General features: G+C 26.1%; 1 long non-coding RNA gene across 1 annotated transcript; it reads right to left on the minus strand.

The window, feature by feature from the left end:
* Window positions 1-2,447: 2,447 nt before the first annotated feature.
* LOC126301638 (uncharacterized) lies at window positions 2,448-25,405 on the minus strand. Its single transcript, XR_007553067.1, has 2 exons — window positions 25,212-25,405; window positions 2,448-2,669 (listed from the first exon to the last, which is right to left on the minus strand). It is a non-coding gene; the product is annotated as an uncharacterized LOC126301638 (long non-coding RNA).

Raw genomic sequence — 25,405 nt, forward strand, 5'->3', positions numbered from 1 at the left:
TTTTATTTTTTTATATATATATATATAATAAATAATATATATTAATATATTACATTTAATTGAAATTAAAGTATTATAAGTTCATCTTACCATTATCAATTGATTATTTTAATGCAATTATTTACCTAGGATTATAGCTACTTATGTTTTTAGCTTAAAATAGGTTATTATAATATAATATATATAATAATATGTAATTTAATATTTAATATAATTATAATTGGATATAATAAATAAAATTATTAATTTAAATATAAAATATTATAATTAATATAAATAATTATATTAATTATAATAATATAATTATGTAAATTATCTATAATTAGATTATTTAACTAATATATATGAAAGTTAACTTAATATAAAAAAAGAATTCATATTAATAACATATTATATTAAATTACATAATTGTATAAAATATATTTATTATATTATTTAATCTTTCTTTATTTATTAGTGAAAAGAAAGATTAAATAAGAAAGAATATAATACATTTATTGCTATACATGTTCCATATTAATCTTTAATTATATATAATAGAGAAGTTGTTGTGGTCATACATAGGGGCGTTTCTTTTTTTTGTTAATGTTTGTGGTTTTTTTCTTTTTTTTTTCTTTAAATATTTGAATCTTTTATTTTTTCCTGAATTAATAGATTTAAAATTTTCTTATTTTTTATTTTTAAAAGTTTTATTCTTGCTTGTTTATTCACTTTTTCTTTGTATTATATGTATGTTTTGTTAGACTAAATGTTCTTTTTGCAGTAATTTGATTTAATTATGAAGTGATTTTGGATTTAGCAATTGATTTAGTATCGGCATAATTCGTGCCAGCAGCCGCGGTTATACGATTGATACAAGTGAATATTATTGGTTAAAACAGTTGTTTATATTATTAGGGTTGAAATATAAATTTGTAAGGTGAAATGTTAAAATTTATTTGTGGCCCTTTTTATGAATCTGTGAAATTTAAATAATAAACTAGGATTAGATACCCTATTATTTTAAATGTTAATTATATTTACCAGGGTACTATTAGTTAAGGTCTTTAAACCCAAAGAATTTGGCGGTATCTCATTCCATTCAGAGGAACCTACCCCATGATTGATAATACACGATTTACTCTACTTAATTTATTTGTTTGTATATCTCCGTTATCAGAGAATCTTTTTAGAGTTATAATTCTCAAGATTTATAATTATAAAATATTTCAGGTCAAGGTGCAGCTTATAGTTAGAGGAGGTGGGTTACAATAGATTTTTGTTTATAACGGATTTGATAGTGAAATACTGTTAATGAAGGTGGATTTGATAGTAATTTAATTTATTTAATTTAACTGATATTGGCTCTGAGATGTGTACACATCGCCCGTCGCTCTCATTATTGATTATTCTATTTTATTTTAAAGTAGCTTCAATTTAGATGAGATAAGTCGTAACATAGTAGATGTACTGGAAAGTGTATCTAGGAAGAGTTTCAAGATATAACTTATTAGTAAAGTGTTTCATTTACACTGAAAATTTTTCTGTGCAAATCAGGATATCTTGATTATTTATTTTATTATATTTATTTTTTGTTTATTTAATTATTTAATATAAATAATTTTATTGTATTTTTGTCTTAGTATATTTTATAGAATTGATTTTTTAAATTATGGTTTATTGGTAATGTAAGTGTTTTATGAAATATTATTTTAAATTTTTTTAAGTAGATTTTATTTATTGTACCTTTTGTATCAGGGTTTATCAAAATTTTAGTATTTATTTTACTTGTCTCGATTTGGGTTGATTTATAAATAATTTATAGTTAATGTATCATAATTATTATTAAATTATTTATAGAAATGAGATGTTAATCGTTTCCCAAGATATCTAGTTTCTTAAGAAAAAATTTAATTTCTTAAAATTATTTGTTTTTATTTAATTTTTTAAGTAAAAATATTAACTTATTTATTCTTTAAGGGATATGCTTTGAAGTTAATAACCTATAATTTATTTTATAGAAATATAATATTAAGCTTTAAACCAGCTATCTTTAAGATTACGTTTTAGTTCATTATTTTTTATTTTGATTTTATAAATATTTTAGGTTTTTTATTAAGATTATTAATTTAATTTTAAAATTTTTGTAATAATGATAGAATTAGTATATTTACTTGTATGAAATTTTTACCTTGTGAACTTATTATAAGGAACTAGGCTAAATTGATTTCCGCCTGTTTATCAAAAACATGTCCTCTTGTTTATATTTTGAGGTCTGGCCTGCTCACTGAGCGTATTTTTAAAGAGCCGCGGTATTTTGACCGTGCAAAGGTAGCATAATCATTAGTCTCTTAATTAGTGGCTGGAATGAATGGCTTGACGAGAAATCAACTGTCTCTTAATAAATTTTTGAATTTAACTTTTGAGTCAAAAGGCTTAAATTCTTCTTTAGGACGAGAAGACCCTATAGAGCTTGACATTTTACTTTTATATAGTTTTTTGTTTGTCTATCTATATTTAATGATGATGTTTTGTTGGGGTGACATGAAGAATAGATAAACTCTTCATTATTATATCATTTATTTATGTTTGATATTTTGATCCATAATTTATGATCATAAGATTAAGTTACCTTAGGGATAACAGCGTAATTGTTTTTGAGAGCTCATATCGACAAAGCAGATTGCGACCTCGATGTTGGAATAAGAAAAATTTTGGGTGCAGGAGCCCAATGATTAGGTCTGTTCGACCTTTAAATTCTTACATGATCTGAGTTCAGACCGGCGTGAGCCAGGTCGGATTCTATCCTAAGATTGTTAATCCATATTAGTACGAAAGGACCATATGGTTAAAATATTTTTTGTTATATTGATTAATATTAATTTATTTACTATTTTGACAGATTAATGTGTTGAATTTAGAATTCATTTATGTAGATTTTTTCTACAAATAGTATTGATACTTTATGATTTATTTATATTTATTTTGAATTTTCTTTTATTGGTTATTTGTGTTTTAATTAGTGTTGCCTTTTTAACTTTATTAGAGCGTAAGGTTTTAGGTTATATTCAGATTCGAAAGGGTCCAAATAAGGTAGGTTTTGTTGGAATTCCTCAGCCATTTAGAGATGCTATTAAGTTAATTTGTAAGGAGCAGCCAATTCCTATTATATCTAATGACCTACTTTATTATTTTTCCCCTGTTTTTAATTTAATGATTTCTTTAGCCGTTTGAGTAATTTTTCCTTATTTAACTTATATGTGTTCTTTTTCTTATGGATTTTTATTTTTTTTATGTTGTACTAGATTAGGTGTTTATACTGTTATAATTGCTGGTTGATCTTCTAATTCAAATTATTCATTATTAGGTTCTCTTCGTTCTGTTGCTCAAACAATTTCTTATGAAGTTAGTTTAGCTTTAATTTTATTGTCTTTAATTATTTTAATTGGTAGTTTTAATATGTTTGATTTTATAAACTATCAGCTTTATTGTTGATTTATTATTATTTCTTTTCCTTTAGCTTTAGCTTGTTTTGCTTCTTGCTTAGCTGAAACTAATCGTACTCCTTTTGATTTTGCTGAAGGGGAACCTGAGTTAGTTTCAGGATTTAATATTGAGTATGGTGCGGGTGGTTTTACTTTAATTTTTTTAGCTGAATATACTAGAATTGTCTTCATAAGAATGTTATTGGCTTTAATTTTTTTGGGCGGTGATTTTTATTCTTTTATATTTTTTATTAAGCTTGCTATTATATCTTTTGGTTTTATTTGGGTTCGTGGAACATTACCACGGTTCCGTTATGATAAATTAATGTACTTAGCTTGAAAAAGTTTTTTACCTTTATCTTTGAATTTTTTTATTTTCTTTGTTGGTTTAAAGATTTTATTTATCTCATTTGTTTAGTGAAATTTTTTGAGAAAAGTTAATAGAAGAGTTAAACTTCTAATTTTATGTTTTCAAAACATATGCTTTTCCTAAGCTAATTAACTTTATTCCTTAATTAATTTATCTCATGCGTTTGTGACATGGACATTAATTAAGAAATATGTGAAGTAAATAATTGTTAAGATTTGACCTGTTATAATATAAGGTTCTTCAACAGGTCGTTTACCAATTCACGTTAGTAAGCATACAACAACTACTATAATTCAGAATAAAATTTGATTAATAGGGTAAAATTGAATGCCTCGGAATGGTGTTTTATTATAAAATGGTAAAATTATTAAGATTCTAATTGATAAAAATAATGCAATAACACCTCCTAACTTATTAGGGATTGATCGTAGAATTGCATATGCAAATAGGAAATATCATTCTGGTTGAATGTGAACTGGTGTTACTAATGGGTTGGCAGGTACAAAGTTATCTGGATCTCCTAATAGGTAAGGATTAATTAAACATAGTATAATTAATAATGATGTTATTATTACAAATGTAATAGAATCCTTAAAGGTAAAGTATGGATGGAATGGAATTTTTTCAATATCTCCATTTAGTCCAAGAGGATTATTAGATCCTGTTTGGTGAAGAAAAAATAAATGAATTGCTGCTATAGCAGCAATAATAAATGGTAATACAAAATGGAATGTGAAGAATCGATTTTATGTTGCATTATCAACAGCGAATCCTCCTCATACTCATTGGACTAAATCTGTTCCTAAGTATGGGATTGCTGATAATAAATTAGTAATTACTGTTGTACCTCAAAAAGATATTTGGCCTCAGGGTAAGACATATCCTATAAATGCAGTTGCTATAACTAAAAATAAAATCACTGTACCAATTATTCAGGTATGTATATATATATAAGATCCATAGTAAATTCCCTGTCCTACATGTAAGTAAATACAAATAAAAAATATAGATGCTCCATTTGCGTGTAAGGTTCGGATAATTCAACCATTATTTACGTCTCGGCAGATGTGTACTACACTACTGAATGCTATTTCAATATTTGATGTATAATGTATAGCTAAAAATAGTCCAGTTACGATTTGAATTACCAAACATAACCCTAATAGGGATCCAAAATTTCATCAAAAAAGAAATATTTGTTGGGGCAGGTAAGTCAATTAAAGAGTTATTAATAATTTTAATTAAAGGATGTCTTAATCATAAGGGTTTATTCATTAGTAATTATCTTATTTTACGAATAGGTCCCTGATTAATATTGGTGATTTTAACAACTGCTAGTAGTGCTAAAATTAACTAAATTATTATTATTATTGTAATAATGAATGTTGGTCTATTATATAATTTTTCTAAAGATATTGTTATTTCTTGATAATTGATTGAATTATCAATATTTATAGTTTCGGTGTTTTTGAAAAAGTCTATAAATATAGATATATCTAGAATAATTAATATTAATATGATAAATACTCACATTATTAATGTAATAATTATAGTGATTGATTTAGGCTGAAATATTTCGTTTGATGCAATTCTTGTAATGTAAATAAATAATACTAGTATACCACCAAGAAATGTTAAAAACAAAATATATGATAATCAATATCTTTCTATTATTGTTCCTGTTATTAATCCAACTAGGAAGGTTTGAAGGATAATAAAAAGCATTATTGATATTGGGTGTCTTAATTTAATAAAATTAATATTTATTACATTTGATAATGATATAATTATTATTTTGATCATTTCAGGGGTTAGTTTATTTAAAATACCGGTTTTGGGGACCGATGATGGAAGCTTTTCCACCTCAGAAGTTTTAAAAGTGGGGGCTGGACTTATTTCCGGTTTACAAGACCGGCGTTTTTTTTAAACTATTAAAACTAATGTTTATATTCTCTATTTTTACTTCTTTATTGATTTATTTTGCTGGTGTTTATGTTTTTTCTTCTAAACGTAAACATTTATTAATGGTTCTTTTGAGATTAGAATATATTGTTCTTTCTTTATTTATGTTAGTTATTGTTTTTCTTATTGAGTTTGATTATGATTATTTTTTTCCTGTTATTTTTTTAGTTTTTTCTGTTTGTGAGGGTGCTTTAGGTCTTTCTATTTTAGTTTCAATAATTCGTTCTCATGGTAATGATTTTTTTAATTCTTTTGGTTTATCTTTATGTTAAAGTATTTATTTATAACTATTTTTTTGATCCCTCTTTGTTTATTAAATAATTGTTGATGGTTGGTTCATTCTTTAATGTTTCTGTCGGGTTTTGTTTTTATAATTTGTGTTTATTCATATGCTGATTTGAATATAATTAGATATTATTTTGGTATTGATTATTTTTCTTTTAGTTTAATTTTACTTAGTTTTTGGATTTGTTCTTTAATAATCACTGCTAGAGGTTCAGTTTATTTAAGTTCATATCATTCTAATTTTTTTGTTTTTATGGTTTTGATTTTAATAATTATGATTTATTGTTCATTTGCTAGATTAAGTCTTCTTTCTTTTTATATTTTTTTTGAGGCTAGATTAGTTCCTACCTTACTTTTAATTTTGGGTTGGGGTTATCAACCTGAGCGTTTGCAGGCTGGTGTTTATTTAATTTTTTATACTTTGGTTACTAGATTACCTTTATTATTAGTTTTATTTAAGGTTTATGATTTTTCTAATACTTTATATTTTCCTTTATTGGTTGATTTTGGTTCTTATTATTTTATGTTTTATGTATTTATAATTTTGGCTTTTTTAGTTAAGATACCTATGTTTTTGGTTCATTTATGACTTCCTAAGGCTCATGTAGAGGCCCCTATTTCAGGTAGAATAATTCTTGCTGGTGTTTTATTAAAGTTAGGTGGTTATGGTATTTTTCGTGTTATAAAGGTTATTTCTTATTTGGGTTTAAAGTTTAATTATTTTTGATTGTCTTTAGGTTTATCTGGGGGTGTTATTGTAAGATTTATTTGTTTTCGTCAGGTTGATTAAAGTCTTTAATTGCATATTCTTCTGTTGCTCATATAAGAATGGTTATTGGTGGATTGATGACTATGAATTGATGAGGTTGTGTAGGTTCTCTTTCTCTAATGGTTGGTCATGGTTTATGTTCTTCTGGTTTATTTTGTTTATCTAATATTATGTATTATCTATAGGAGCAGTATTTGCAATAATAGGAGGTGTCATTCAATGATATCCACTATTTACAGGATTAACTATAAATAATACATGATTAAAAATCCAATTTACAATTATATTCATTGGAGTAAATTTAACATTCTTTCCTCAACACTTCCTAGGATTAGCAGGAATACCTCGACGATATTCTGACTACCCAGACGCATATACATCATGAAACGTAGTATCAAGAATTGGGTCTACAATTTCTATTGTAGGAATCATTATATTCATTGTAATTATATGAGAAAGAATGATTACAAACCGAGCAATTATATTTAGAGCTAACATAAGAAGATCAACAGAATGACTACAAAATAACCCTCCTGCAGAACATAGTTACTCAGAATTACCATTAATCTCTAGATTCTAATATGGCAGATTAGTGCAGTAGATTTAAGCTCTACAAATAAAGGTTTGACCTTTTATTAGAAAATATTTATTAATGGCAACATTACTAATTACTGGACAAATACTTCTATTAATTCTAGAATCAGCAGTAGCAATAATTCAAGCCTATGTTTTCTCAATTCTAAGAACTCTATATTCTAGAGAAGTATATTAAACCTATGTTAACAACTCACTCAAACCACCCATTCCACTTAGTAGACTATAGACCTTGACCATTAACAGGAGCAATTGGAGCAATAGTCCTAGTATCAGGACTAGCAAAATGATTCCACCTATTTAATATTAACTTATTCATAATTGGATTTGGAATTACCCTACTAACTATAATTCAATGATGACGAGATGTAGTACGAGAAGGAACATATCAAGGATTACATACAGGATTTGTATCAATTGGATTACGATGAGGAATAATTTTATTTATTGCATCAGAGGTATTATTTTTCGTTTCTTTTTTTTGAGCATTCTTTAGAAGAAGATTAGCACCAACAATTGAACTAGGAATACTATGACCTCCAATAGGAATTCAACCCTTTAACCCTATACAAATTCCATTACTTAATACAGCTATTCTTTTAGCATCAGGAGTAACAGTAACATGAGCACATCATAGTTTAATGGAATCTAATCATACTCAAGCACTACAAGGATTATTCTTCACAGTGTTATTAGGACTATACTTTACAATACTTCAAGCATATGAATATTGAGAAGCACCTTTTACCATTGCAGATGCAGTTTATGGATCAACATTCTTTGTTGCAACAGGATTCCATGGTTTACACGTAATTATTGGAACAATCTTTTTATCAACATGTCTACTTCGACACTCAATAAATCAATTTTCACCAAGACATCACTTTGGATTTGAAGCAGCAGCATGATACTGACACTTCGTAGATGTAGTATGATTATTCTTATATATCTCTATTTATTGATGAGGTAGATAATTGTTTTTCTAGTATAAATAGTACATTTGACTTCCAATCAGAAAGCTGATATAAATCAAGAAAAACAATTCTAATTCTATCAACAAGAGTTTTCATTAGATTTATTATTCCAATAATTGTTATAATCCTGGCAACAACACTATCAAAAAAATTAATTAATGATCGAGAAAAAAGATCACCATTTGAATGTGGGTTTGATCCATAAAGATCAGCACGAATACCATTCTCAATACGATTCTTCCTAATCGTAGTAATCTTTTTAATTTTTGATGTAGAAATTGCACTAATTCTACCAATTGTAATTATTTTTAAAACTTCAGACATTATAATCTGAACAGTATCAACAATATTTTTTATTCTAGTTCTATTAGGAGGACTATACCATGAATGAAACCAAGGAGCATTACAATGAGCAGAATAAAGGGTTGTAGTTAAATATAACATTTGGGTTGCATTCAAAAAGTATTGATATTATCAATCAACCTTAAATAGAAAAAGAAGCGAAATATTGCAGTCAGTTTCGACCTGGAAGATTGGTATGTACTACCCTTATTCTTATTAATTGAAGCCAAAAAGAGGCGTATTACTGTTAATAATATAATTGAACTATAATAGTTCCAATTAAGGAAATGTAAAGCCAATATGAAAGCTGCTAACTTTTTATATTAGCGGTTAAACTCCGTTAACATTTCTAAAATTTATATAGTTTAAATAAAACATTACATTTTCACTGTAAAAATAATATATCTATATTTATAAATACTTAAAAGTAAAAATACTTCCTTAACATCTTCAGTGTCACGCTCTAATTATAAGCTATTTAAGTAAACGAAAAACCATATTACCAAAATAAATATTCAAAAAATAAAAGTTAAAAGATAAATCTTGAAATTAGAATCATATCAACCTTGAATATAACCAATTAATTAAATAAATAATCTAAATAAACCTTGACCACCAAGTAATTCACCTCAACCATAATCAAATGACTTAGATGAATAATAACCTATTTTTAAAGGAATATATCTAATAAACTTAGTTGAAAGAAAAGGTATAAATCATATAGAACCAGCAAATCTAACAAAAGAAAGTATACTTAAAGAAAATAAATTATGAGAAAAATCAAAATTAGAAATAAGATAACCTAAATAAGCACCTAAAATAACAACTGTAATAGTTAAAAACTTTAAATAATAAGGTAAAGCAATCACATGAGGAATAGGAAAAATTAATCAAGATAAAAGACTACCACCAAAAACAGCAACAAACAATAGACCAATTATTCCAAATGAAATATAATAACCCTTATCATCAAAAGAAAATCTAGAATAAAAATTATTATCACCAGATATTGAATAATAAAACAAACGAAAAGAATAAGAAGCAGTTAAACCAGTAGAAAAAAAATAAAGAAAAAAAATTAAACAATTAATTCATCTTAAACAAACCATCTCAAGAATTAAATCCTTTGAATAAAATCCCGCTAAAAAAGGTATTCCACACAAAGATAAACTAGAAACATTAAAACAAACTGAAGTTAAAGGTTTGAAATTAACAATTGATCCTATAAAACGAATATCCTGAGAATCCTTCAAATTATGAATTATTGAACCTGCACATATAAATAATAATGCCTTAAATAAAGCATGAGCCAATAAATGAAAAAATGCAAGCTTTGGATAACCTATAGCCAAAATTCTTATTATTAAACCAAGTTGTCTTAAAGTAGAAAGAGCAATAATCTTCTTTAAATCAAACTCAAAATTAGCGCCCAATCCAGCCATAAATATAGTTATACAACCAATTAAAAGTAAAAATCAACCACAATTATAAGTATCCAATATTGGTCTAAAACGAATTAATAAATAAACACCAGCAGTAACAAGAGTAGAAGAATGAACTAAAGCAGAAACAGGAGTAGGAGCTGCTATAGCAGCAGGAAGTCATGAAGAGAAAGGAATCTGAGCTCTCTTAGTTATAGCTGCTAAAACAATTAATATAGTAATGAGCTTTATTTCAAAAGAATTAGAAATAAAATCATAATAATAAATATAATTTCAACCACCAAAATTTAACATTCATGCAATAGAAATTAAAATAGCAACATCACCAATACGATTAGAAAGTGCAGTTAATATACCAGCACTATAAGATTTTACATTTTGATAATAAATAACTAAACAATAAGAAACTAAACCTAAACCATCTCAACCTAATAAAATTCTAATTAAATTAGGACTAATAATTAAAAAACCTATAGAAAGAATAAATATTAAAACAATAATAATAAAACGATTTATATTCTTTTCACCAGATATATAATCCTCTCTATAATAAATAACCAAAGAAGAAATATATATAACAAAAGATATAAAAATAAGAGATATTCAATCCAAAATTAAAGTTATAACAACTATAGAACAATTTAAATTGAAAAGCTCTCGCTCAACAAAAACTCTATAATCAATTATTAAATAATAAATACCTAAAATAAAAATTATAGTTCTCGAAATAAACAAAGAAAAAAAACTCAAAGAACAAATAGAAAATAAATTCACGGCCTAAGATGAAAAACTTCATATCATTGATTCCACAAAACAATATTTTTAATTAAAATACTTAAGCAAATTAAACAAAGAAATATTCACCCTTTAAACAGAGAATATTTAAAGGCAATCAATGTAAAAGTAAAAGATGATATTCACGAAAATAACCTAGAGAACAAGTATAAACACCAAAATAATAATTCCCATGCTGAGAATAAGAATATATATACAAAGTATAAACAGCTCTAAAAAAAGATAAAAAAATCAAAGCAAAGAATCTAAAAGAAGATCAAGATATAATTCTATTTAATAATCTAATTTCACCTACCAAATTTAAAGAAGGAGGAGCAGCCATATTTGATGATCTTAAAAGAAATCATCATAAAGCCATTCTTGGCATCAAATTAATTATACCCTTGTTAATTAATAATCTTCGTCTACCTAAACGTTCATAAATAATATTAGATAAACAAAATAAACCAGAAGAACATAAACCATGACCAACCATTAGAGAAAGAGAACCTACACAACCTCATCAATTCATAGTCATCAATCCACCAATAACCATTCTTATATGAGCAACAGAAGAATATGCAATTAAAGACTTTAAATCAACCTGACGAAAACAAATAAATCTTACAATAACACCTCCAGATAAACCTAAAGACAATCAAAAATAATTAAACTTTAAACCCAAATAAGAAATAACCTTTATAACACGAAAAATACCATAACCACCTAACTTTAATAAAACACCAGCAAGAATTATTCTACCTGAAATAGGGGCCTCTACATGAGCCTTAGGAAGTCATAAATGAACCAAAAACATAGGTATCTTAACTAAAAAAGCCAAAATTATAAATACATAAAACATAAAATAATAAGAACCAAAATCAACCAATAAAGGAAAATATAAAGTATTAGAAAAATCATAAACCTTAAATAAAACTAATAATAAAGGTAATCTAGCAACCAAAGTATAAAAAATTAAATAAACACCAGCCTGCAAACGCTCAGGTTGATAACCCCAACCCAAAATTAAAAGTAAAGTAGGAACTAATCTAGCCTCAAAAAAAATATAAAAAGAAAGAAGACTTAATCTAGCAAATGAACAATAAAGCATAATTATTAAAATCAAAACCATAAAAACAAAAAAATTAGAATGATATGAACTTAAATAAACTGAACCTCTAGCAGTGATTATTAAAGAACAAATCCAAAAACTAAGTAAAATTAAACTAAAAGAAAAATAATCAATACCAAAATAATATCTAATTATATTCAAATCAGCATATGAATAAACACAAATTATAAAAACAAAACCCGACAGAAACATTAAAGAATGAACCAACCATCAACAATTATTTAATAAACAAAGAGGGATCAAAAAAATAGTTATAAATAAATACTTTAACATAAAGATAAACCAAAAGAATTAAAAAAATCATTACCATGAGAACGAATTATTGAAACTAAAATAGAAAGACCTAAAGCACCCTCACAAACAGAAAAAACTAAAAAAATAACAGGAAAAAAATAATCATAATGAAACTCAATAAGAAAAACAATAACTAACATAAATAAAGAAAGAACAATATATTCTAATCTCAAAAGAACCATTAATAAATGATTATGTTTAGAAGAAAAAACATAAACACCAGCAAAATAAATCAATAAAGAAGTAAAAATAGAGAATATAAACATTAGTTTTAATAGTTTTAAAAAAACGCCGGTCTTGTAAACCGGAAATAAGTCCAGGCCCCACTTTTAAAACTTCAGAGGTGGAAAAGCTTCCATCATCGGTCCCCAAAACCGGTATTTTAAATAAACTAACCCCTGAAATGATCAAAATAATAATTATATCATTATCAAATGTAATAAATATTAATTTTATTAAATTAAGACACCCAATATCAATAATGCTTTTTATTATCCTTCAAACCTTCCTAGTTGGATTAATAACAGGAACAATAATAGAAAGAAATTGATTATCATATATTTTATTTTTAACATTTCTTGGTGATATACTAGTTTTATTTATTTACATTACAAGAATTGCATCAAACGAAATATTTCAGCCTAAATCAATCACTATAATTATTACATTAATAATGTGAGTATTTATCATATTAATATATAAATATATAAATATATAAATATTGATAATTCAATCAATTATCAAGAAATAACAATATCTTTAGAAAAATTATATAATAGACCAACATTCATTATTACAATAATAATAATAATTTATTTATTTTTAGCACTACTAGCAGTTGTTAAAATCACCAATATTAATCAGGGACCTATTCGTAAAATAAGATAATTACTAATGAATAAACCCTTACGATTAAGACATCCTTTTAATTAAAATTATTAATAACTCTTTAATTGACTTACCTGCCCCAACAAATATTTCATTTTGATGAAATTTTGGATCCCTATTAGGGTTATGCTTGGTAATTCAAATCGTAACTGGACTATTTTTAGCTATACATTATACATCAAATATTGAAATAGCATTCAGTAGTGTAGTACACATCTGCCGAGACGTAAATAATGGTTGAATAATCCGAACCTTACACGCAAATGGAGCATCTATATTTTTTATTTGTATTTACTTACATGTAGGACGGGGAATTTACTATGGATCTTATACATATATACATACCTGAATAATTGGTACAGTGATTTTATTTTTAGTTATAGCAACTGCATTTATAGGATATGTCTTACCCTGAGGCCAAATATCTTTTTGAGGTGCAACAGTAATTACTAATTTATTATCAGCAATCCCATACTTAGGAACAGATTTAGTCCAATGAGTATGAGGAGGATTCGCTGTTGATAATGCAACATTAAATCGATTCTTCACATTCCATTTTGTATTACCATTTATTATTGCTGCTATAGCAGCAATTCATTTATTTTTTCTTCACCAAACAGGATCTAATAATCCTCTTGGACTAAATGGAGATATTGAAAAAATTCCATTCCATCCATACTTTACCTTTAAGGATTCTATTACATTTGTAATAATAACATCATTATTAATTATACTATGTTTAATTAATCCTTAAATATTAGGAGATCCAGATAACTTTGTACCTGCCAACCCATTAGTAACACCAGTTCACATTCAACCAGAATGATATTTCCTATTTGCATATGCAATTCTACGATCTATCCCTAATAAGTTAGGAGGTGTTATTGCATTATTTTTATCAATTAGAATCTTAATAATTTTACCATTTTATAATAAAACACCATTCCGAGGCATTCAATTTTACCCTATTAATCAAATTTTATTCTGAATTATAGTAGTTGTATGCTTACGAACGTGAATTGGTAAACGACCTGTTGAAGAACCTTATATAGTAGTTATAGTAGTTATAGTAGTTGTTGTATGCTTACTAACGTGAATTGGTAAACGACCTGTTGAAGAACCTTATATTATAACAGGTCAAATCTTAACAATTATTTACTTCACATATTTCTTAATTAATGTCCATGTCGCAAACGCATGAGATGAATTAATTAAGGAATAAAGTTAATTAGCTTAGGAAAAGCATATGTTTTGAAAACATAAAATTAGAAGTTTAACTCTTCTATTAACTTTTCTCAAAAAATTTCACTAAACAAATGAGATAAATAAAATCTTTAAACCAACAAAGAAAATAAAAGAATTCAAAGATAAAGGTAAAAAACTTTTTCAAGCTAAGTACATTAATTTATCATAACGGAACCGTGGTAATGTTCCACGAACCCAAATAAAACCAAAAGATATAATAGCAAGCTTAATAAAAAATATAAAAGAATAAAAATCACCGCCCAAAAAAATTAAAGCCAATAACATTCTTATGAAGACAATTCTAGTATATTCAGCTAAAAAAATTAAAGTAAAACCACCCGCACCATACTCAATATTAAATCCTGAAACTGACTCAGATTCCCCTTCGGCAAAATCAAAAGGAGTACGATTAGTTTCAGCTAAGCAAGAAGCAAAACAAGCTAAAGCTAAAGGAAAAGAAATAATAATAAATCAACAATAAAGCTGATAGTTTATAAAATCAAACATATTAAAACTACCAATTAAAATAATTAAAGACAATAAAATTAAAGCTAAACTAACTTCATAAGAAATTGTTTGAGCAACAGAACGAAGAGAACCTAATAATGAATAATTTGAATTAGAAGATCAACCAGCAATTATAACAGTATAAACACCTAATCTAGTACAACATAAAAAAAATAAAAATCCATAAGAAAAAGAACACATATATGTTAAATAAGGAAAAATTACTCAAACGGCTAAAGAAATCATTAAATTAAAAACAGGGGAAAAATAATAAAGTAGGTAATTAGATATAATAGGAATTGGCTGCTCCTTACAAATTAACTTAATAGCATCTCTAAATGGCTGAGGAATTCCAACAAAACCTACCTTATTTGGACCCTTTCGAATCTGAATATAACCTAAAACCTTACGCTCTAATAAAGTTAAAAAGGCAACACTAATTAAAACACAAATAACCAATAAAAGAAAATTCAAAATAAATATAAATAAATCATAAAGTATCAATACTATTTGTAGAAAAAATCTACATAAATGAATTCTAAATTCAACACATTAATCTGTCAAAATAGTAAATAAATTAATATTAATCAATATAACAAAAAATATTTTAACCATATGGTCCTTTCGTACTAATATGGATTAACAATCTTAGGATAGAAACCGACCTGGCTCACGCCGGTCTGAACTCAGATCATGTAAGAATTTAAAGGTCGAACAGACCTAATCATTGGGCTCCTGCACCCAAAATTTTTCTTATTCCAACATCGAGGTCGCAATCTGCTTTGTCGATATGAGCTCTCAAAAACAATTACGCTGTTATCCCTAAGGTAACTTAATCTTATGATCATAAATTATGGATCAAAATAACAAACATAAATAAATGATATAATAATGAAGAGTTTATCTATTCTTCATGTCACCCCAACAAAACATCATCATTAAATATAGAAAGACAAACAAAAAACTATATAAAAGTAAAATGTCAAGCTCTATAGGGTCTTCTCGTCCTAAAGAAGAATTTAAGCCTTTTGACTCAAAAGTTAAATTCAAAAATTTATTAAGAGACAGTTGATTTCTCGTCAAGCCATTCATTCCAGCCACTAATTAAGAGACTAATGATTATGCTACCTTTGCACGGTCAAAATACCGCGGCTCTTTAAAAATACGCTCAGTGAGCAGGCCAGACCTCAAAATATAAACAAGAGGACATGTTTTTGATAAACAGGCGGAAATCAATTTTGCCTAGTTCCTTATAATAAGTTCACAAGGTAAAAATTTCATACAAATAAATATACTAATTCTATCATTATTACAAAAATTTTAAAATTAAATTAATAATCTTAATAAAAAACCTAAAATATTTATAAAATCAAAATAAAAAATAATGAACTAAAACGTAATCTTAAAGATAGCTGGTTTAAAGCTTACTATTATATTTCTATAAAATAAATTATAGGTTATTAACTTCAAAGCTTATCCCTTAAAGAATAAATAAGTTAATATTTTTACTTAAAAAATTAAATAAAAACAAATAACTTTAAAAAATTAAATTTTTTCTTAAGAAACTAGATATCTTGGGGAACGATTAACATCTCATTTCTATAAATAATTTAATAATAATTATGATACATTAACTATAAATTATTTATAAATCAACCCAAATCGAGACAAGTAAAATAAATACTAAAATTTTGATAAACCCTGATACAAAAGGTACAATAAATAAAATCTACTTAAAAAAATTTAAAATAATATTTCATAAAACACTTACATTACCAATAAACTATAATTTAAAAAATCAATTCTATAAAATATACTAAGACAAAAATACAATAAAATTATTTATATTAAATAATTAAATAAACAAAAAATAAATATAATAAAATAAATAATCAAGATATCCTGATTTGCACAGAAAAATTTTCAGTGTAAATGAAACACTTTACTAATAAGTTATATCTTGAAACTCTTCCTAGATACACTTTCCAGTACATCTACTATGTTACGACTTATCTCATCTAAATTGAAGCTACTTTAAAATAAAATAGAATAATCAATAATGAGAGCGACGGGCGATGTGTACACATCTCAGAGCCAATATCAGTTAAATTAAATAAATTAAATTACTATCAAATCCACCTTCATTAACAGTATTTCACTATCAAATCCGTTATAAACAAAAATCTATTGTAACCCACCTCCTCTTAACTATAAGCTGCACCTTGACCTGAAATATTTAATAATTATAAATCTTGAGAATTATAACTCTAAAAAGATTCTCTGATAACGGAGATATACAAACAAATAAATTAAGTAGAGTAAATCGTGTATTATCAATCATGGGGTAGGTTCCTCTGAATGGAATGAGATACCGCCAAATTCTTTGGGTTTAAAGACCTTAACTAATAGTACCCTGGTAAATATAATTAACATTTAAAATAATAGGGTATCTAATCCTAGTTTATTATTTAAATTTCACAGATTCATAAAAAGGGCCACAAATAAATTTTAACATTTCACCTTACAAATTTATATTTCAACCCTAATAATATAAACAACTGTTTTAACCAATAATATTCACTTGTATCAATCGTATAACCGCGGCTGCTGGCACGAATTATGCCGATACTAAATCAATTGCTAAATCCAAAATCACTTGATAATTAAATCAAATTACTGCAAAAAGAACATTTAGTCTAACAAAACTTACATATAATACAAAGAAAAACTGAATAAACAAGCAAGAATAAAACTTTTAAAAATAAAAAATAAGAAAATTTTAAATCTATTAATTCAGGAAAAAATAAAAGATTCAAATATTTAAAGAAAAAAAAGAAAAAAACCACAAACATTAACAAAAAAAAAGAAACGCCCCTATGTATGACCACAACAACTTCTCTATTATATATAATTAAAGATTAATATGGAACATGTATAGCAATAAATGTATTATATTCTTTCTTATTTAATCTTTCTTTTCACTAATAAATAAAGAAAGATTAAATAATATAATAAATATATGATTAGTATGGTTAATTCATCCAAATAATATAAATCTTAGCCATATAGGTAGGGCAATTGCAAATGTTAATGCTAAATGTCTTGTTCTAGTAAAAATATAAGGGAATAATCCTATGAAATTGTTAAATAATATTATAATAAAAATTGAGATGAAAATGAATGTTGTTCCATTAAATGATTTTGGTCCAAGAAGTGTTTTAAATTCATTATGTAAGGTTAAATTTAGTTTATTTCAGATAATGTTAATTCGTGATAGTGTAAGTCAAAATAGTGATGGGATTAATAATAGTCTTAGAAATGTTCTAGTTCAATTTAATGATAAATTAAAGATGTTAGTTGATGGGTCAAATGTTGAGAATAGATTTGTTATCATTTTCAATTTAAGTTTTTTATTTCAATTGTTCCTTTTTCTGCTCTTTTAATAAGGTTAGGTTTAAATGAGAAGAAGTTTATTTGATTAAACAAGATTAATGTAGCTGAAAATATAATGAATAGTGAGAATCATATAAGAGGGGATATTTGAGGGATTTGGATATAATTTCCCCATCAGAAGTAGTCGTTAATTTACTATTATTTGGTTTAAGAGACCATTACTTACTTTCAGTCATCTGATGAATTTCAAGGTGTACTAATTTTTTTTAGTTACTTTAGATTGACACTCTAATGTTATTTATTTTAACTAACTCCTTAAATTATCTTAGATAATCACTTAATAAATAAATTTACTGAAGTTCTTTCAATTACAATTGGTATAAATCTGTGGTTTGCTCCACAGATTTCTGAGCATTGTCCAAAGAATAATCCAGGTCGATTTATTGTGAATGTTCCTTGATTTAACCGACCTGGCGTTGCATCAATTTTAACCCCTAATGCAGGAACTGCTCATGAGTGTAGAACATCTGATGCTCTTGTTAATACTCGTACTTCTGTATTTATTGGTAGGATTGTTCGGTTATCTACATCTAGTAGTCGGAATCCATCATTTTCTAGGTCTTGTTCTGGTGTTATATAAGTGTCAAATTCTACGTCTATGAAGTCTGAATATTCATATCTTCAATATCATTGTCGTCCAATGGTTTTAATTGTAATTATTGCATCTACTGAATCATCAAGTAAATATAATAGTCGTAATGATGGAAGGGCAATAAAAATTAATGTAATTGCTGGTAAAGCTGTTCAGATTGTTTCAATTAAATGTCCATGAAGTATATTACGGTTAGTATAGGCAATAAATAATATATAACTTAGGGCATAACCTACAATTACTGTAATTAATAATCATACGACCATAGTATGATCATGAAAGAATGATAATTGCTCCATTAATGGTGAAGCTCCATCTTGAAGAGATAAATTTGATCATGTTGCCATTAATAAATATTTTCTAATAAAAGGTCAAACCTTTATTTGTAGAGCTTAAATCTACTGCACTAATCTGCCATATTAGAATCTAGAGATTAATGGTAATTCTGAGTAACTATGTTCTGCAGGAGGTTTATTTTGTAGTCATTCTGTTGATCTTCTTATGTTAGCTCTAAATATAATTGCTCGGTTTGTAATCATTCTTTCACATATAATTACAATGAATATAATGATTCCTACAATAGAAATTGTTGACCCAATTCTTGATACTACGTTTCATGATGTATATGCGTCTGGGTAGTCAGAGTATCGTCGAGGTATTCCTGCTAATCCTAGGAAGTGTTGAGGAAAGAATGTTAAATTTACTCCAATGAATATAATTGTAAATTGGATTTTTAATCATGTATTATTTATAGTTAATCCTGTAAATAGTGGATATCATTGAATGACACCTCCTATAATTGCAAATACTGCTCCTATAGATAATACATAATGAAAGTGGGCTACTACATAATATGTATCATGTAATACAATATCAAGTGATGAATTTGCTAATACTAATCCTGTTAATCCACCAATTGTAAATAGGAAAATAAATCCTAGAGCTCATAATAATGGTGGATTGAACTTGAATTTAGTTCCATATAATGTAGCTAATCATCTAAATACCTTAATTCCTGTAGGTACAGCAATAATTATTGTTGCTGATGTAAAATATGCTCGTGTGTCAACATCCATTCCTACTGTAAATATATGATGTGCTCATACAATAAATCCTATTAGTCCAATTGATAGTATAGCATAAATTATACCTAATGTTCCAAATGATTCAATTTTTCCTCTTTCTTGACATACAATATGTGAAATAATTCCGAACCCCGGTAGAATTAAAATATAAACTTCTGGGTGTCCAAAGAATCAAAATAGATGTTGATATAGAATTGGGTCACCCCCTCCTGCAGGGTCAAAGAATGATGTATTTAAATTTCGATCTGTTAATAATATAGTAATTGCTCCTGCTAAAACTGGAAGTGAAAGAAGGAGAAGTAATGCTGTAATAGCTACAGATCATACAAATAAAGGTGTTTGATCTAAAGTTATACTTTCTGATCGTATATTAATTGCTGTTGTAATGAAATTCACTGCACCAAGAATAGATGATACACCTGCTAAGTGCAGTGAAAAAATAGTTAGATCTACAGATGCACCCCCGTGTGCAATAGCTCCTGCTAGAGGAGGGTAAACTGTTCATCCTGTACCAGCACCATTATCTACTATAGAAGATGTAAGAAGAAGGGTTAGTGAAGGTGGTAGTAATCAAAAACTTATATTATTTATTCGTGGAAATGCTATATCTGGTGCACCAATTATTAGTGGAACAAGTCAATTACCAAATCCACCAATTATAATTGGTATTACTATAAAGAAAATTATTACGAATGCGTGAGCTGTAATAATAACATTATAAATCTGGTCATCCCCAATTAGAGATCCGGGTTGGCCAAGTTCAGCACGAATAAGTATTCTTATTGATGTTCCTACTATTCCTGCTCATGCTCCAAATATGAAGTATAAAGTACCAATGTCCTTATGGTTTGTTGAGAATAATCATTTTTGCGGTAAGATGGCTGAATTTTAGGTGGTAGACTGTAAATCTACTTATGAGATGTTTTCTCTCTTATCATATTTAGGTCTTATATTCAATTATGATTCTAGACTGCAATTCTAGAGGTGTAAAATTTTACTAAGGCCTAAAAGATTATTCTTTTAATTATAACTTTGAAGGTTATTAGTTTGATTAACTTAAGTCCTTAGTATAATGAAATTAAGGTTGATGTTGAAATCAATCCTATTGTTGAAATTATTACTGTTATAGGAAGAATGATTCTTGATTTTTGGGACTTTATCTTTATAGATCACGAATTTTCTGTGTATGATATAATTAGAGCTGAGAATCTAATACGTATATAGTAGTAGAGTGTAATTGTAGTTAATACAACTATAATAGTTATAATAGTTGTTATATTGTTTTCTATTAATGATTGTATTACAATTCATTTTGGTAAGAATCCAAGGAATGGTGGTAGTCCCCCTAAAGATAATAAAGATAAGAATATTATGAATTTAATTTCGGTTTTTATATTTCTGGCTGAATAAATTTGATTTATGAAAAATAAATTTATTTGCTTAAATAATAAAACTATAATTAATCTTAATAGTGAGTAAATAATGAAGTATAGTTCTCAGATGTTTTCTCTGACTGTTAATGATCTAATTATTCAACCTAGATGTCTGATTGATGAGTATGCTAAAAGTTGTCGTAAGGATGTTTGATTTAAACCTCCTATTGCCCCAATAATAATTCTTAAGATAATAATTGTTCAAATAAAAGTTCTTAATTGAATACAATAAGATAAGACCATTATTGGGTCGATTTTTTGTCATGTTATTAATGTTAAACAATTATTTCATCTTGATGCTCCTATAACTTCTGGAAATCAGAAATGGAAAGGTGCAGCTCCAATCTTTAATAATAGTCTAGATCTAATTATTATTGATGGGATAAATTCTGTTTCCCATCCCATGGGATATTTTATTTGAATCAGCAAAATTGAAAATAATAATATTGTCGATGCTATTGCTTGGACAATAAAATATTTAATTGATGATTCATTTATTATTATATTTTTATTTCTTGTTAGGAGCGGAATAAATGAAAGTAAGTTGATCTCAAGTCCTATTCAAACCCCAAATCAGGAATTTGATGAAATGGACAGGATCGTTCCTATCATTAATGTTGATAGGAAGAGAAGTTTTGTAGAGTTGTTGGTCATTAAAAAGGAAAGGATTGATACCTCTATAAATGGGGTATGAACCCATTAGCTTGTTTAGCTTACCTTTTTACATTAAGGTGTATGATGCACGTTAGTTTTTGATACTAAAATGGTAGTTTAATTCTATCTTATGTAATTTTAATGAAGGTAATTTTTTTTACTTTATTTACCCTATCAAGGTAACCCTTTAATCAGGCACTTCATTTATTTAATATATAAATCGAAAGTTTTTTTTTAAATTCTTTTATGTATTATTTTGTTTAATTAGGATTAATTTATCCTGCTCATTTTATTTTTTTATATATATATAATAAATAATTTATATTAATATATTACATTTAATTGAAATTAAAGTATTATAAGTTCATCTTACCATTATCAATTGATTATTTTAATGCAATTATTTACCTAGGATTATAGCTACTTATGTTTTTAGCTTAAAATAGGTTATTATAATATAATATATATAATAATATGTAATTTAATATTTAATATTATTATAATTGGATATAATAAATAAAATTATTAATTTAAATATAAAATATTACAATTAATATAAATAATTATATTAATTATAATAATATAATTATGTAAATTATCTATAATTAGATTATTTAACTAATATATATGAAAGTTAACTTAATATTAAAAAAAGAATTCATATTAATAACATATTATATTAAATTACATAATTGTATAAAATATATTTATTATATTATTTAATCTTTCTTTATTTATTAGTGAAAAGAAAGATTAAATAAGAAAGAATATAATACATTTATTGCTATACATGTTCCATATTAATCTTTAATTATATATAATAGAGAAGTTGTTGTGGTCATACATAGGGGCGTTTTTTTTTTTTGTTAATGTTTGTGGTTTTTTTCTTTTTCTTTCTTTAAATATTTGAATCTTTTATTTTTTCCTGAATTAATAGATTTAAAATTTTCTTATTTTTTATTTTTAAAAGTTTTATTCTTGCTTGTTTATTCAGTTTTTCTTTGTATTATATGTAAGTTTTGTTAGACTAAATGTTCTTTTTGCAGTAATTTGATTTAATTATCAAGTGATTTTGGATTTAGCAATTGATTTAGTATCGGCATAATTCGTGCCAGCAGCCGCGGTTATACGATTGATACAAGTGAATATTATTGGTTAAAACAGTTGTTTATATTATTAGGGTTGAAATATAAATTTGTAAGGTGAAGTGTTAAAATTTATTTGTGGCCCTTTTCATGAATCTGTGAAATTTAAATAATAAACTAGGATTAGATACCCTATTATTTTAAATGTTAATTATATTTACCAGGGTACTATTAGTTAAGGTCTTTAAACCCAAAGAATTTGGCGGTATCTCATTCCATTCAGAGGAACCTACCCCATGATTGATAATACACGATTTACTCTACTTAATTTATTTGTTTGTATATCTCCGTTATCAGAGAATCTTTTTAGAGTTATAATTCTCAAGATTTATAATTATTAAATATTTCAGGTCAAGGTGCAGCTTATAGTTAAGAGGAGGTGGGTTACAATAGATTTTTGTTTATAACGGATTTGATAGTGAAATACTGTTAATGAAGGTGGATTTGATAGTAATTTAATTTATTTAATTTAACTGATATTGGCTCTGAGATGTGTACACATCGCCCGTCGCTCTCATTATTGATTATTCTATTTTATTTTAAAGTAGCTTCAATTTAGATGAGATAAGTCGTAACATAGTAGATGTACTGGAAAGTGTATCTAGGAAGAGTTTCAAGATATAACTTATTAGTAAAGTGTTTCATTTACACTGAAAATTTTTCTGTGCAAATCAGGATATCTTGATTATTTATTTTATTATATTTATTTTTTGTTTATTTAATTATTTAATATAAATAATTTTATTGTATTTTTGTCTTAGTATATTTTATAGAATTGATTTTTTAAATTATAGTTTATTGGTAATGTAAGTGTTTTATGAAATATTATTTTAAATTTTTTAAGTAGATTTTATTTATTGTACCTTTTGTATACGGGTTTATCTAAATTTTAGTATTTATTTTACTTGTCTCGATTTGGGTTGATTTATAAATAATTTATAGTTAATGTATCATAATTATTATTAAATTATTTATAGAAATGAGATGTTAATCGTTTCCCAAGATATCTAGTTTCTTAAGAAAAAATTTAATTTTTTAAAGTTATTTGTTTTTATTTAATTTTTTAAGTAAAAATATTAACTTATTTATTCTTTAAGGGATAAGCTTTGAAGTTAATAACCTATAATTTATTTTATAGAAATATAATAGTAAGCTTTAAACCAGCTATCTTTAAGATTACGTTTTAGTTCATTATTTTTTATTTTGATTTTATAAATATTTTAGGTTTTTTATTAAGATTATTAATTTAATTTTAAAATTTTTGTAATAATGATAGAATTAGTATATTTATTTGTATGAAATTTTTACCTTGTGAACTTATTATAAGGAACTAGGCAAAATTGATTTCCACCTATTTATCAAAAACATGTCCTCTTGTTTATATTTTGAGGTCTGGCCTGCTCACTGAGCGTATTTTTAAAGAGCCGCGGTATTTTGACCGTGCAAAGGTAGCATAATCATTAGTCTCTTAATTAGTGGCTGGAATGAATGGCTTGACGAGAAATCAACTGTCTCTTAATAAATTTTTGAATTTAACTTTTGAGTCAAAAGGCTTAAATTCTTCTTTAGGACGAGAAGACCCTATAGAGCTTGACATTTTACTTTTATATAGTTTTTTGTTTGTCTTTCTATATTTAATGATGATGTTTTGTTGGGGTGACATGAAGAATAGATAAACTCTTCATTATTATATCATTTATTTATGTTTGTTATTTTGATCCATAATTTATGATCATAAGATTAAGTTACCTTAGGGATAACAGCGTAATTGTTTTTGAGAGCTCATATCGACATAGCAGATTGCGACCTCGATGTTGGATTAAGAAAAATTTTGGGTGCAGGAGCCCAATGATTAGGTCTGTTCGACCTTTAAATTCTTACATGATCTGAGTTCAGACCGGCGTGAGCCAGGTCGGTTTCTATCCTAAGATTGTTAATCCATATTAGTACGAAAGGACCATATGGTTAAAATATTTTTTGTTATATTGATTAATATTAATT

Source organism: Schistocerca gregaria, unplaced genomic scaffold, assembly GCF_023897955.1.
Source record: "Schistocerca gregaria isolate iqSchGreg1 unplaced genomic scaffold, iqSchGreg1.2 ptg000077l, whole genome shotgun sequence".
NCBI lineage: Eukaryota > Metazoa > Arthropoda > Insecta > Orthoptera > Acrididae > Schistocerca > Schistocerca gregaria.